General features: G+C 40.9%; 1 protein-coding gene across 8 annotated transcripts in view; it reads right to left on the bottom strand.

Moving 5' to 3' along the window:
• Nucleotides 1-15,083, bottom strand: part of ZMIZ1 (zinc finger MIZ-type containing 1) — a 332,546-nt gene that overhangs the window by 243,420 nt on the left and 74,043 nt on the right. The window contains exon 3 of one of the 8 annotated variants that reach the window (XM_026799540.2): nt 10,466-10,561. The exons of the other annotated variants lie outside the window; for them this stretch is intronic. The gene's annotated coding sequence lies outside the window, so the exon portion shown is untranslated. The remainder of the gene's footprint in view (nt 1-10,465; nt 10,562-15,083) is intronic. 8 annotated transcript variants of the gene reach the window in all.

Below are 15,083 nucleotides of genomic sequence, written 5' to 3' on the forward strand. Positions count from 1 at the left end.
ACTACAAATTAACTTTATGCTGAAAGTATTCACTGGGAAAGCAATAAAAAGGCATTTCATTAGTAATCTATATTTAAACAATATGTACAATAGAGTTGTTCTAATGAGAAATGTAGGGTTTTTAATAACAGCAGTTTCCAATGGCTGCCAGGAGACGCTGCTATCATGGAGATCTCTGCACATAAACAAACAATCTTAGGCAACACCATGTGTGGATTGTAGCCCTGAGACCCAGCACAGGTTGGTGCTTTACAGCTTCTTGTTATAAATTAACTGCCTTAAAACACTGGTACACAGCCCTGGGCTACCCATTCATACTGGGCCTCCTGACCTTGGTGAAGGCACAGCCCAATTTTAGCAGAACCAGGATCTCTGCTTTTCTTTACGTTTTCCGTCTTAAAAATATATTACATTTTCAGAACTACACATCTGTTGCTATGACATTTCATTCCCATTCCTTTAAAGACACAAACTATTTGTGATAGTGATGAAGAAGCACATTGCAATCATTAACTAAGTCACATAATATTAAATTACTGGTAAAATAGTAATAATGAAAATAGTACTAAGCACATTAAATAGAAACTACCCAGAGGTATATCATTCACTGCAAATGCTAATGACAAAACAGTCAGAAGAAATGAACTACTAAAATCCCAAGATGGAAACTTCCTACAATCCATGATGGAAAACAGATATACAGTTCATCCCAGACTTCAGAAGGAAGCCAGAAAGATCTCATTCCCTAAACAATGTCTCACTTCTTCCTTGTATCAGTCAAATGTGTTTTGATATTTTTCAAGCCACAGATTCTTCACAAATTCTGCTGAAAGTTTAACAGGCTTGTGGCAACAACTCTGCTCAGTCACCTTTTAATCCAGTTGTCTCCTCAGGTCACCCAACCACAATCTTAGACCCACAAAACTAATGGGGTAGTTAACATCAATACTGTTTCCAGATTTTTACTTTTTAAATCTAGTGGCAAAGTCTAAAATTTAAAAAAAAAATTTTAGCTGCCTTCAGGTACAGGTACTCCTGACAGCTTCTGACTAGAGTTGGGATTTTGACACTTGGAGGCAGCTTGCTGCCTTTATCTACTGAAAACACTTCAGGGAAGTGCAACCCAGGCAAGAGTAACTCTGGAACGAAAATAATCAACCAAGAGAAGAAAATTAATCAAAATCTCTGTTAACAAGAATGAAACATAACAGCTTCTCCTGGCACTTTTTCACCTGTCCCAACTATTTTTGTACCTTTTCCATAAATAAATGTTGTGTGTTCTGACACCATAAAGTAGAATCTAGTAAAACAAAGTAAAACCTACAAAAGCAAGATTTGTTCTGTCTCTTGGCCCGACAAACATCAGAGAGCTGCAGGTGAACAGGGGCACTGGATACTATGAAACTATAATGCTGAAATGGATGCTACCTTTAAATGCACTCCAGAATATTCAGAATAAGACTTGATTCCTTTGTTTGATGTGTTTCTCATCTAAACGAAAGGACTTAAATGAAATGGCTGCAAGCCAAGTTTGATTTCCCAAAGTGCCCAAACACAAGCCCTAAGAGCAAAACTCAAGGGAGATGCTCTGCAAACTAACCAGAAGCCTGTAGAATAAGGAGCTCTTCTGAGACATGGGAATGGATTGCAAGTTTCTGATCTCTGCCGGACTACTGCGCTCACTGAGAGACTGTCTATACTCAGACCCCCATGGTTTGTTTTAGGAATCAATATTTTAATTTTTATGCCATTAAACAGACAAATCATAAACAATCTAGGTGTTTGGGACATGTTTTCTTACCAAATTGAGTTTATTTTGGGGTTTTTGTCAGTAAAAAATAAAACAAGCAAATGGTGCTTCATCCTGTTTTGGCTGCTGAACTGCATTAAAAATATATACATAGAGATTAGTTTCCTCACATTTGTTCAAAGTTTCATTGATAATATTTGTTAAACACTTGTGCACCATGCCAGTTTCACTTTTCCAGTCCAACCCCCCTCTCCAAAATTTCAGAATTATTTCTTTCTCTAAAACATGCATATTTGTTTTAAAAAAAAAAACAACAAGCAAAATAAACCAGACCTTGCCTAAGCATATGAATACCAGTGTCATCTCCACAAATGGGTTTTCTTGGAGAAGAAAGGAGATAGCCAGCTTACAAATCTAAGTAGATGGCAAGTCAGGAAAGATGCACAGTAATATGACAAATCTCACCAGAATCTCCTTCCTGGTGGAGCAGATCCTCCCAGCTTGTTGTGCCAAGGCCGGATTTGTCCAACTGGCAGAGAAGGGAGGAGGAGGCACATTGTCCCCAGGCTCACCCAGGAGCAGTGAGCTCAAGAGAAAGGAATTGCCCCATCAGTTCCGAGAAGAGCATGGACACACTAGAAAGCAGGCTGCACTCAGCTTTTCCTTTTTTAACACAGTGTATTTATACACAAGAGAATGCAGCTCACATGTAGTATCGACCCAGGTTGGGGAGACTGCACTTTCACCACAGAGGACATAGAGAGAAGGCACATGCTTCTAAAAGCTTTTTCTATGCTAGCCTTATTGTGTACCCTGAGGACAATATGCAGTCTAAAGGGGATGCTGGATTTCGGGGCAGAATGACTTAACTAAAGCTTGCAGTGGGAATGAAAAATATTAAAAAATGTTGCAGTAAAAACCACAGGTCCAGCCAAGACTGCAAGTCCATTGTGTTATGCACTGTGCAAAGCCATGAACACAAAAAGGTATTTCAAAAGGTTTGTAATTCAATGAATAGAGACAATCCATAGTATTTTTAAGGCCACTTGCAAAAATACAAATGCCCAGAAACACACCAAGAAATGGGTTTTTGTAAAGTTGTTGCAAGCTTTATATTTTTATTTAGAAGAAAACTATCTAATCAATTATTTTTATTTGCTTTTAGAAACTGGAAAAAGCTGTAACTCTATGTACATATGTTGGGAAAAGGGATATTGGGAAAAACAGAGCCCGTGATGAGCAGGAAACAGGATATTCCAATATGTTGATTACTGATTATAAGTAACTGACAAGGCAGGCAAACTTCCCAAAGCCTCTAACAGCTGTACCACCTCCCTGTCCACAAAGAAATTCCATTCTCTGCTCCCTCTTCCCAGGGTGTGCTGTGCTGGCCAGCAGGTAACTGCAGTACAGCCATTGCTCAGGCCTGAGAACAGGATGCTGTGCTGTACAGCAACACTGCCTGCTGGCTTGAGCTTGGAGAGCACCAAGACAGCTGTGTCTGTATCATGCTACATTTTATTTCTACAGCTCAAATTGTTCACACCAAACCAGCTAAGCTGTATCTGCAAAGACACGGAAAATCCGAAGCACTGTCTTCCCACACATCAAATGTTCAAGAGAGCCCTATTTTAAAATATTTGTGTCCAGATTTGACCAACCAACACTAAGCACTTGGTACCTAAATCCTCACCAAGTGGAATTGATTAAGAAGTGGTAATAATTATGAAATTGCTTGCTGAAGCAAATGAACAAAGGACAAGATGGGCTAGGTCCTACAACTGCCACCTCCCTTCTGCCACTAACATCTCCTTGCTCATTTGACAACTTGGAACTATCTGCAACCCACATTATACATGAGGAGGCCATGTGGCAGAAGAAACCTGGGCACACTGGGAAACTTATGACTTCTGAGAAGACTTAGCAGATGCTTTTTTTGTTTTTTTTTTGTTGTTTTTTTTTTTTTTTTTTAATCTGTCCTATCTGAAATGGGGACAGGGATAGCAGCATAACTTCTGTAGGAGGCCCCAGTGTAGCTCGATCTGCTTCATACAGCAATAGCCACTACAGCAAATCCTTAGAGAAAATAGCAGAATAGAGAGGAAGCAATATGAACAAACAGCTCATCCAGCAAATTGTGAAGAACTCAGAAGCCAAGTCATTTGCTCTTCCTGAGTCTGAACACTGCTGCTGTTCTCTCACTCAGTTCAGCTCAAAACAGTGAGCATCTCCAGCCACGTGCAAAGTCCTCTCAGCATCCATTTCCACAGGACCTCAGAACGGCTCAGGCCTCTGCAGAGCCCAGCCTAAGCAATGTCAGTGCCCATCTGTCCCTGCTTTACCTTGCCCACGACTCACACCACTCCTCATTCCTGCAGGCAGCTCTTCATGCAGTCCAAGGTCTCTACAGACAACAACCTGCGACTAACTCTGCTTGTGCAAGGTGGCAAGGCAAAGGCAGGCCTTCCAAAAGTGTCAGATGTCCTGACTAAGGAGCTCCTGAACTACACTGTGGGACAGAGGGACAGCCCTGGGACATGGTGCAGCTCAGCATGGCATCCTGGAATGGAGGAAATGCTTCCTTCTGCCTTCTAATCCAAGAGCTCAGCAATGCTGCTTCAAGACAGCAGCCATGGCAGCCACTGAGACAATTTAGGTGAAAAACCAGAACATGCATGAGGTGCAAACCAAGGCAATCTGCAATTTTTTCATAAGAGAAGGAAGAAGGCTTTAGCTTTCAGAGACACAGCATTTAGAAATACACTAGTTGTTGGTTTAGAGTCACTTGCTGGACATTGTTGGCAAGACAAGCAAGCTGAGGGCAAACTGATCTAGTATAGCAAATTTGTGTAAAATTTTTTATTAAAATAACCTGAATTATGGGTTAGAAGAAGTAAACAAAACCTAACACAACACCATCCTTATGCAAAGACAATCTGTATCCTCATTTGATGTGTTGTACAGGTAAGATTTTTTTACTAACTATGGGAAAACTCACTTGGTAGATTTTATATAAGAAAATCAAAAAGTAATCTGCCATCTTTGAAGCTGCTAGATGTTGTAGGAAAGAGAAAGAATAGTATTTTCAGCTGACTGTACAAAATGCTTTTGCCATCTTGCTCCATGGCTCAGCCTTGCAACCATCTCGTGTCTATAGCCACCTCCAAAAGTACACTCTGACCTGCCATTAGGTTCTTTACTTACCATGAATTAGCTCTGAAATCTTTCTTAACCAATATTCTTTGTGCATCTATGCACATGAGTGCATACATATTGTATGATATTACACAACACTTTAAAATAAAATAAAAATATGTGTTAATGGCAAGATAGAAACCTCTGGTAAATGCTCTCTTCCCACTTTCAGCAAGCTTACTGGAAATAACATCAATTCAGCAGTCCATGGCAAGTGAAAGTATGAGTTAGTACATGTTAGCTGATTCAAAAGGCCTTCTACAAATCTAATAATTATATTTAATTTCATATACAAAGGTCAGCATTAAATTCTCTACAGTTTTGTATTTCAACAGATTAAAACTTCAGCAATAATTTACTGAACATAAGAAATAAACCACAACATTAATTACCTGCAAACAGGAACACTGCACAGATTTTAGCAGGGTGTATTGGAAGCTATTCAGTATTTCAGCTAGTGCACACACACTTCAGCCATTTTGGGACCATATTATTAAAAAACAAAAAAAAACAAAACCCAAACCTGAATTCTAAACCTAACAATTTCTTTTAGTACTGTAAGTAAAAATAAAGGCAATTTAGTTGAAAAGCTGAATAATTTCCAGTTATGAGAGAAGAGGAAGTAATAACTGTACCTGAGGTTGAAAAGCAGTGACACAGCCAGCCTAGAGCAACACCACAACAGGCAGTTTGCATAAAAACCAAGGCTGAGCCAAAGACTCCTTAAGAGGCATTACTAAACAGTTACACCTCAACAGGGCACTGCCATGATGTAGTAAGATGTCCTCAAGTTTCAGTATGGCTGTGAGAGAAGAAGGGGATATTTATCCCATAATGATCCTGGCTTCCCCACCTCTAAACTGCAGGCTAGGCTGACAAACCAGAACTGACAGAAATGCCACACGAGATGAAGCAGGTTGGGGGACTACTACAGAGTAGACCCAGAAAGGTTGGCTAGCCTGTGAAAAGGGGAAGAATATGTTGGCATCATTGCTTATACTCAAAAAAAGCCTGTACTACTAAAAGGTAGGGGAATACTGCGAGATGCAAGGATCTAAGTTTACTTTAAAGCACAAATGGGAAAAACCTATTGCTTCTGATTCTCCTGTGCAAGCATTTCAAGCTTTGATCCTCTGAGCTTACAAAATCACACCCAGATCCATTCATTTCAGTGTTTTTATTGACAGGCTGAAAAAAACCCATCACTTTCCTGCTACTGGGTCTAGCACTTAAATATTTAAAATAAAATATTGAAAATCTAAAAACTAGGCAACATTGATTCTAACATTCTGGAAGTAGAAGAGAAAGTCCAGTATACAAACAGCAACCCGAAACAGCATCCCACTGGCACAATGCTGCCACACCTCTGCCTTTCAAAGCTGTCATGGAACTGAATTTTAAGAAAACCATTATACACCAAACAGCTGCTATGAGTGGTTTAATTTTCATGCAGGACAATGATAACTAAAACCAATAATCCTGATTTCACGTTTTCCAGGTGCACAACAGCTAAACAGAAGGAAGCACCAGCCCCAGCAGAAGATGCACGTGCGCAATGGAGGGCACAGAACATGTGCGTGGGGCTGGAGCTGAGCGGGTGTGGGAGGCTGGGATGGCAGGGGGCACTCGGCAAGAACTTGGCTCTCCTCAGCCAGATGGGTTTACCACACAGAGCCAGGTCTGGACAGTGAAGCTGCAATTTCTAAATGCTGAGGCAGGCCAAGGCGAGTGGCATCCCCTCCAGCTGCCAAATTCCAGGCAGTTAGAGCCAGTGGCGCCCTCGGCTCCCTGGTGAGTGCCCGGGCAGAGGCACAGCAGCAGGGAAGAGCCTGTAACTGGGGTAGGGAGAGGAGGAGTGCTGCTTTATGGCAGCATGCTAAATCAATTGCATTTTTTATTTCCACTGCTGAACATTATTATGCTCTCTGCATGGCTTTTATGAATGTTTGCCCTACCATAATCTATTTGCCAGAAATCAATAGTCTCTTATCCTTGCAAACCAGTAACCAATGTCACCATCTTTGCAGCTTGCAGATCAACTAGCATTGTCCGCTGCATCCAGAGCAGGAAACCTGCTTTCTTAATCGCCACACTTCATACAAATCTTCAGCTAGGAAAGCAAAGAAATACACCTACTGCAAGGCAGCTGCCAACAGCTTTTAAATCAAAGCCTGTGTCTTAAACTACGCTTTTCCATTGTGCAAGTACAGAGGTACCATTACAGGCCCCCATTAAAGAAATAGTTCCTACCAGGAATATCAGGATTTTGAATTGCCACATCAGGATGTGCTGGGGATGGTTTACTCCCAAGAGAATTAGAAGGACGGGGAAGATGCTCTTACACAATTCATAGGACAGTAGTAAAAATTGCTATTCTAAATGTAAGTAATATAGAAAGGATCAAATGTGAAAGGTGCTGCACATTTTTTTAACAGATTTAAATACAACAAACTTTTAACTTTCATGAGAAAAAAAGAAAAGCAGAAGAGATGTAATTAAATGCAATACATGGAATTTAAACATAAAAAAAAAAGATTCATGATACTCCACATATCTCATTGCTATCTCCACAAATTCCTTTCTTCCTCTATCAGCCCGCTGCTGAGTAACCAGATTCCAGTCTCCAACCTTTGCTCCAAAGTTCAGGGCAAGTTTCCTAGAATTTCTTCTTCTGGATTGTTGCTTGTTTTTCCTTGTAATTCTTTTCTTCTTTCCTACAGAACCTCCCGAAGCAGGAATAATGTTTTAAGGTAACATATATATATATATATATATATATATATATATATATATATATATATATGCCCCTAGCCTCCATATTCTTCTTAATTTTGCCTTTGCTTGGTTTAAAACTTTTCTCTACTGTAAAGGGGATAATAGCCGTCTTTTCAGCCTCTCTTACTTATCTCCATTTACTGTTTATCCTCCTATTATGTATCTCCCAGCAGGCAGCATCTGTGAAACAGCTCTTCTGACCCCCTCCTAACACATTTGCAGCTGTGGGGGTTGTATGGAGGAGCTCCACTGTGGCTGGCTTTCAGAGCTTCTGACTGCTCCCTCTGACCCTTATTGAAATAAAAATTCATTGTCCAGGTGATGGTGCCTCAGGGTCTTCCAGAAAATCTTGAGGAAGAAGGGCTTGCTCATCACCCAGAATAGAGGATATCTTTGAAAAACACCAGCCTTTACTGGGACATGCGAGACTGCAGGAGGTTCTCTGCTCTATGTGAGCAATCCTTTTTTCTTCCCATTGACATGGACTATATTTTAGCAGAAGTTCCTATGACTGGGTGCTAAATAACCCTAAAACTTAAAATAGCCAAGAAGTCCACAAGTAGTGCAAATCGGAGCTTCTTTCCTGTCTAGATCACTGAAGAAACAAACCAAGAGTGGGTTTTATATACAACTTCTGCAGGTAGTGCAGCTACTGGACCTGTATCAGAAATGAGCTCCAGTTCCTGCATGCACAGCTGTGTATCCTCAGCTGCCTCGCTGAAGAATATCTGCCACAAGCCCAGCACAGAGGTGACTGTACCCACCAAGCACTGCCATGCTCACTGCCCATCGTCCACCCCTCCCGAGGGCATCACCCAGCTAGAGCAGAAAGGATCACCTCCTGCTCTTGCCCAGCTCTGCAGCAGGTTAGAAGTCCATCTGTTTACAGGGACGCCTTTTCCTGTGACCATCTCTGAGCACAAAGTGCAAAATGCAACCTTGCTAGTGCCCCTGGCAGACACAGGAGAGGAAGCACCTGCTTGCTGCTCCTGTGAGCAGCCCCCTTGCTCTGTCCTCAGGGAGCTCTCTGTTGCTGTCTAATACCCTTCTGCAAACGGGCAAGTGCCAATTTCCACTCTGTCAGGCCTAGTAAATTTTATGTTTGTAATTCCTAGTTGGTGAAAAGAAAATAACAGTCTTGCCCGTGAAAAGCCCAGGGTTGGTGGTACAAAACAGAGAACTAACTGGGAGGCTGCTTTGAGCAGCTCTGGACCCATCAGGCTGGGCTCAGATTATACCTCTACAAAGTCATAAAACAGCTTCTGTGGGGGAGAGCCATCATTCAAATGACAGCCTGAGATAAACCACAATCTGATGACTGTCACAGTCCCTTTGACACCAACACTTACCATCTCCTAGTGTTTACAGACTAATCAGTTTAGCCTTCCCAACTGGCTGCATACAAGGCAGCTGCTCATCATGACTTGCATTTTCTTAAAGCTTCACAGAGCAGACACCCAGGGCTCTGTTATTTCCTCCACTCCTCGGTCTCAGACTACCCAAAAGGACAAAAAAAAATACATTCATCTGTACAATTCCTGTGTGGTTCTCATTTCCAGGGAATGCTTAGGATTTCACTAGCTATTGATTAAAGAACAGCCTTTCATATAAACTCAAAAATTACTAGCAGTTACAGAAACAGTAAATTTATAATAAATAATTACAGAAAGAACTTTAAAAATACTCATATTATCAAATTTTAGGTTTTCTCAGATGCTGAAGTTCATATGCTTGTAATATACACAGGCATCTTGCTTAATATCTAACTTTTTTAATAAATAAATTATATAAATAGGCCTCTCTGATTGCTCAGAGCATCCATCATTAAGTACTGGGGCATAGCTTTAGGCATAATTGTACTACTGAATTCATCAGCTGCCTAATCATCATTCATTTTGCATCTATTTCTGCTAATTAAAAAAACTCCTAACAACTTTTACATAAATACTGTATTTGTTCTCCACAAAGACACAAGCCTAATTTACCAGTGATTAACTGATTATCTAATTTTATAGCTGTCACTCTGTAAAGACCAGCACCCAGAGCCACCAGCAAAGACCAAGCAAAGTCTGTCAACCCTTACCTGCTGTCCCTCACACTTGTCTGAGACGGGCAGCAAGGGTGGCAGCCTTGGCACAGGCTGTGCACACAGGCTCTGCTGATCCTGCTGGCTGCAAAGGACAGGTCCTCAGTCCTTTACAAACTCCCTTAGCTTCTGGGAGCTTCAGACAGGGACTAAATGACCCAGTGGGAGACCAGAGACCTGGTGGCCATAAAAAATCTGTCAGGGGCACTACACAACACAAAAGTTCAGGGTGGTTATGCAGCCTTGCAAGACCCTCAGCAGCAAGTTGGAAATTAACTTCAGTGCGTTCCCTCTGCCCTCACCCTCCTGCCTGAAGCTCAATATAATGCAGACTGCAGCAGCATCCCCTCTGCTTAGACCCCTGCTAACACCAAAATCTTTCACTTTCAAAGAACAGCTGTCAGCATTTAGAGATCTGCCTGGCCAGCACTTGGAAGCAGAGGAAGAACAGCCTCAGGTACCACCTGATCCCTCCAGGTGCATGTGCCCTGCTGAGAGCAGAACCCAACAAAACCGCATCCCTGCCAGCTACTGAGACCTCCAGGGGGAACTGCAGCACTCAAGAGGTGATGCAGAACAGCCCTACAAGGTGCAGCTTTTTGTTTTCCTCATAACCCAATTATGTTTAATTGGCAAATCAAATAACTTGAGAAATGTACCTTTAGCCTGTGCAATTTTCATGAATTTTCACCAATTTCCATGCATAGCTGTTGCCAACTTTGTCCTGGTTCCAGGGGTACATACAGTACAAGCAGCTGTTAAAACAAGAACGAACAAGGGCAACAGCACCAACATTAATCTGGTAGGCAAGTGCTGTTCAGCTCTCCATAAATTTCCTATTAGAGTATTGATTAGAGACATTACCACTCCCAAACCCTCCACTCCCTGCAGGTGACCGCAGGATAGGCAAATTACTTCCACAGGCAGGGACAGGCATTTAAGACTATTATGGCACCTTGGATTTTTGTAGCTACATATTTCAAAAGCAAAAGAGGAAAAGCCAGCATAGTCATATTCACTTTTGGTAACAGGTGAGGAATGACTTCTAAATATTCATTTTTTGACCAAAGTTTGTAGCATTCTCTAATAGGAGAGGAGGTAAGAAGGAGAATTTATTTCAGCTACAGAGCTACATGGTCATCTGCTTTTTTCATAAACCGGACAAAAGAGAGAATTGGGTATTTCCTGAGGTGCTTCTCTTGCCATTACTGAAAGCAATTCCCATCCCAGGGAAGGCTAGTACAGCCTGTTCCCAGCAAGTGACCAGGAGAGTGCATCCTGGACCCAGCACATGCGCACCGTTCCCAAAGCATGGCTATCACCGTTTGCATTTGCTGCAGGACAGAGGACCAAACCAGACTGTGATCAAACAGTAACCCTGCTGTCTGCCCTGACCAGTACTGACTCACAACATGCAATCCTGTACTACTTTTGAAGGCATAACAGTCTGTCAAAATCAAAATTTTCATTATGATGCACTAAATTATGCGCTTCAACATATAACAGAGACAAAACAAATCAGTTACCTTGGCAGACTTCCTTATAAATGAATAACCAAGGTGAGGGGATGGTGTTATTTGAGGAGGGGAAAAATTATTTATTATGAAGAGAGAATCCCATGAAGAACAGCACGCATTACACAACTCTAACTTGATGCACCAGAAAAGGTGCAACTCAGCGTAACCCTCTGAGGAGGATCTGCCAAACAGTGCATAAAGCTGAGTGTAAGCATGAATGCATCCTAGTGGACTATGTAGAGAACACTATTTAAAGCAGCAATTAACTGCTCCATAGTTAATACAGTTCCTGGAAACAGTTTCACACTGATAGAGACTAAAATCAACTGACACCCTTTTATATATGAATACTGAGAGCACTGAAAAGCACTAATTCTGAGCTTGATTAAAAAATGGAAAAAAGCAGCATGCTATTCATAAAAACCAACTTCTTTGCCTCCACTTGACACAGAAAGCACTTAGATGCAAATTTAAATATGCAATATTAACTGAAATGATTGGCATCTACCATTTGTTTAACACCACAGTGAATGTGATAAGAAAGACAAAACACTGACGTAGTAAGTGCAGGTTTTCATCAATATTTACAGAAAAGACATGCCACAAACACTTCAGACAATACGTATTTACAAAATGCAATACATGGAGCTGACTGTCTAGCCCAACTAAGGATAGATTATAATCTTACTTTAAAACTTGAGTAACAGATAGTACTTTAGGTATCAACTAGAGGATATAGTAACATTCTTGGTAAATTTATGCCTGAAGAAATAAAGATTCAATTCTCATCAAGTAAAAGCAGATCACTTATAGATTTCAAATTAGATTTTCTCCACACAATTTCTTGTATAAAAATCCAGTGCATTTTTGAAACTAATCTAGGGACATAAAACAATAACTGACACAACTTTATACACTACAGCCATGCACTGCATTTTAAAGGTACTGATATATCTGCTAAGTAAGATATATGCATTTTTTCTCAAGTGGCTCATGCTGATTTGTGGATTGCAGAGCTGTGTACAAGTGCTGGGCTGAAGCAGAGGAAGAACAGTTTTGGTATGAGGATCAATGCAACTGAAATGTTCAGGGTTCAATTATGTTTTTCTAAATTTTAAAGCTAAGTCAATGAACGGTCTGGATGCAGGAAATGGGGACGTCAGGCTCTAGCTCTGCCATATATTATTACACAAATTATAGTTCACTTCTGCACCTGCAGCATTTATCCACAATAAAGGATATTCTTGGATATTCTTCTTCCCAACTTATTTTGATGGTAAATATTCCAGGCAAAAGCAGCCTGTTCCTGAGTACTACTATAGCTATTAAAAAGATGAAGAAATCTTGAAGCTGCTGGAATATAAACCACAATGGCAAACCTAGGATTATTAACATCAAAAATGCCAGAGGTACTAAAATGTGTATTTCTAACTGGAAGCAATTTGAAAAAAAAGTAAATATATAAAGTAAATATATTTTACTTAATGTAATATAGTTAATTTATAAGTTAAACACAAATTCAGACCTGAATTTCAAATCACAGTATTAATCATGGTGTTAATGACCTGAAACAGAATAATACAAATTTTGTTAGAAATTACTAAATTTTTGCTGTTCCTCTTTATCACAAATGTTGTATTAATGGCCACTTAAAAAACACAAATCTGTCAGCAAAAAGATACACGCTTAGTTATGATATTAGAATTCTATTTTAGAATTATGTGTGATATCTGAATATACACACAGGTGATCAGAAAAATAATATTCATTAACATTTTATTATAATATTCCTCAATGGAAGTAATTCCTATTCAATACCACTGTACAATTACAAATTGTACAACAGTGTTGCCAGATATTATAATAGACTGGAAAGAACAATTTAAACTTCAAGAATTTTTGCAACAGCATTTCATGTCATAGCATATTTCTTAATATTTTCATTTTATTACCATTATGATGTTAAAACTATAGGGTTCCTCAAAAAGCATGTAAAATCTGAAAACTGTGAAAGAAAGAAATCACAGACTGAATTTAGATAAAGTGTTCTTCTCTTTGCTATAGCAAAGTGAAATACATACACAACTGGAATATCTGCTTCTTCTCATTTACTAAGCAATCTTTTGCACCTCTCCTGTCAACTCCTCAGAGGCACTGCCTGGATCTTCTTTTGGATGCTACATTTGCTAGTGAAATCACTGATGGACTGAAGCCAGTGGCAAAATTCCTACAGCAACTTAATGGGACCAGAAATTTGATTCTGAACATTCATAATCTCCTCTCTTAACTTTTCAAGTGGCAAAGTCATTCCCAAGTATGAATTTCTTTTCAGAAGTGGTTGACATCCTCCCACCCCAGCAGCAATAGAGCTTAACACATGCAATCACATATGGTGCTCAAACATCCCTGCCATCTGAAATCCAACAATTAATAGTTACCAAGGAACTGGAAGGGGTTTTGACAAGGCAAAATTGCTGAAATGCATTATCGACTGAGATTTTTATAATCCTTTGAAATGCATGCTTGAATTACGAAAGACAGTCATCACAAATGCTTACATTTTTTAGGTCTCCAAAAGTTGTACCTCATGGTATATTTCAAATCCTTTACATTTAGCAGGAGAAAGCAACCAAAGAGATGTGAGAATAACAAGGATTAACATGTTTGCTCTTTCTTCAAAGGGACTGAGTCCCTGTGAGGGTTTTGTACAGCAATTAGTTCCAGCCTACAAGAATCTAAGACATCTATACCACATTTTCACATTCTCCTTGCCAAACCAGACACTGTACTCTGAGCCCTTCATTTCTAAATCGAGTTCACTTCTAAATATATCCTGACATGCATGTACATGAAGGGCACACACCTGTAGTCTTTTACCACTGGCTAGCTCCAGTCCTGTGCCAGAGAAAGGGAAGGGTAGCTGCTGGTCTAGGACCTGGCTGCACATAAACTCTTCCAGTGATGGGGGCTCATTCCCAAATACAGCAGTGAAGAGCACAGACTTGTAGCAGATGGACAGAAAAGGTCCCTGCATGGGGCGGCTTTTCATTCTGCCCGCTGGCCTCAGCATGTGGCCACTCAGTGCTCCTTCCAAGCTGCCAACACAAAGCCACACAAGGCAGGAATACCACCCCCCCCAGATCCCTGCATCTATCTTTTCTTACAGACAGCCCCAGCACATTGCTGGGGAGCCATGTAGCAGCTGTGAACAGGCAGGGAGGTTTCCTTCACAGGGTGAGGAGGTGTTACATCGGACCGCGTGTGACTTGGCTTCTCCCTTGAACTGCGCCGGGGGAAACTGAAAGGGCCTTCTAAAATGCTTGGACTGGGTAATCCTGCTCCTGGAGGTCTCACCATGCCTCAGGCAGATAGCAAAACCAGTTTCCAGTCTGCAGGTGCAAAAGAATCAAGCCAGAACTCTTCAGACACTCAGCAGACATCTAACATCCCTGAGTGGACGCTGCCTTGACTGTGTGTGCCAATAACCCTGTGCGTGACTCCCCTGGGGCTCACGCTGCCATCCTCAGCTACTTGGGCATGCTGCTGCCCCAGTTAATACCAGGCATCACCCAGGGATCAGCACTCACCCCCTACTCTTCTGTGGGAACAAAAAAATGCAAGTACTGAGCCAGACATGCAAAGTCAGACAAATTACCCAAACTCCACTAGCAGCTTATAATAACTTGCTTGCCTCTGGAACAAATCTGGCAGCTTTTAAAGGACTCCTGCCTCATGCAGGCTGTGGGGGAAGGTGATATGC

This window comes from Zonotrichia albicollis, chromosome 7 (assembly GCF_047830755.1).
Source record: "Zonotrichia albicollis isolate bZonAlb1 chromosome 7, bZonAlb1.hap1, whole genome shotgun sequence".
Classification (NCBI taxonomy): domain Eukaryota; kingdom Metazoa; phylum Chordata; class Aves; order Passeriformes; family Passerellidae; genus Zonotrichia; species Zonotrichia albicollis.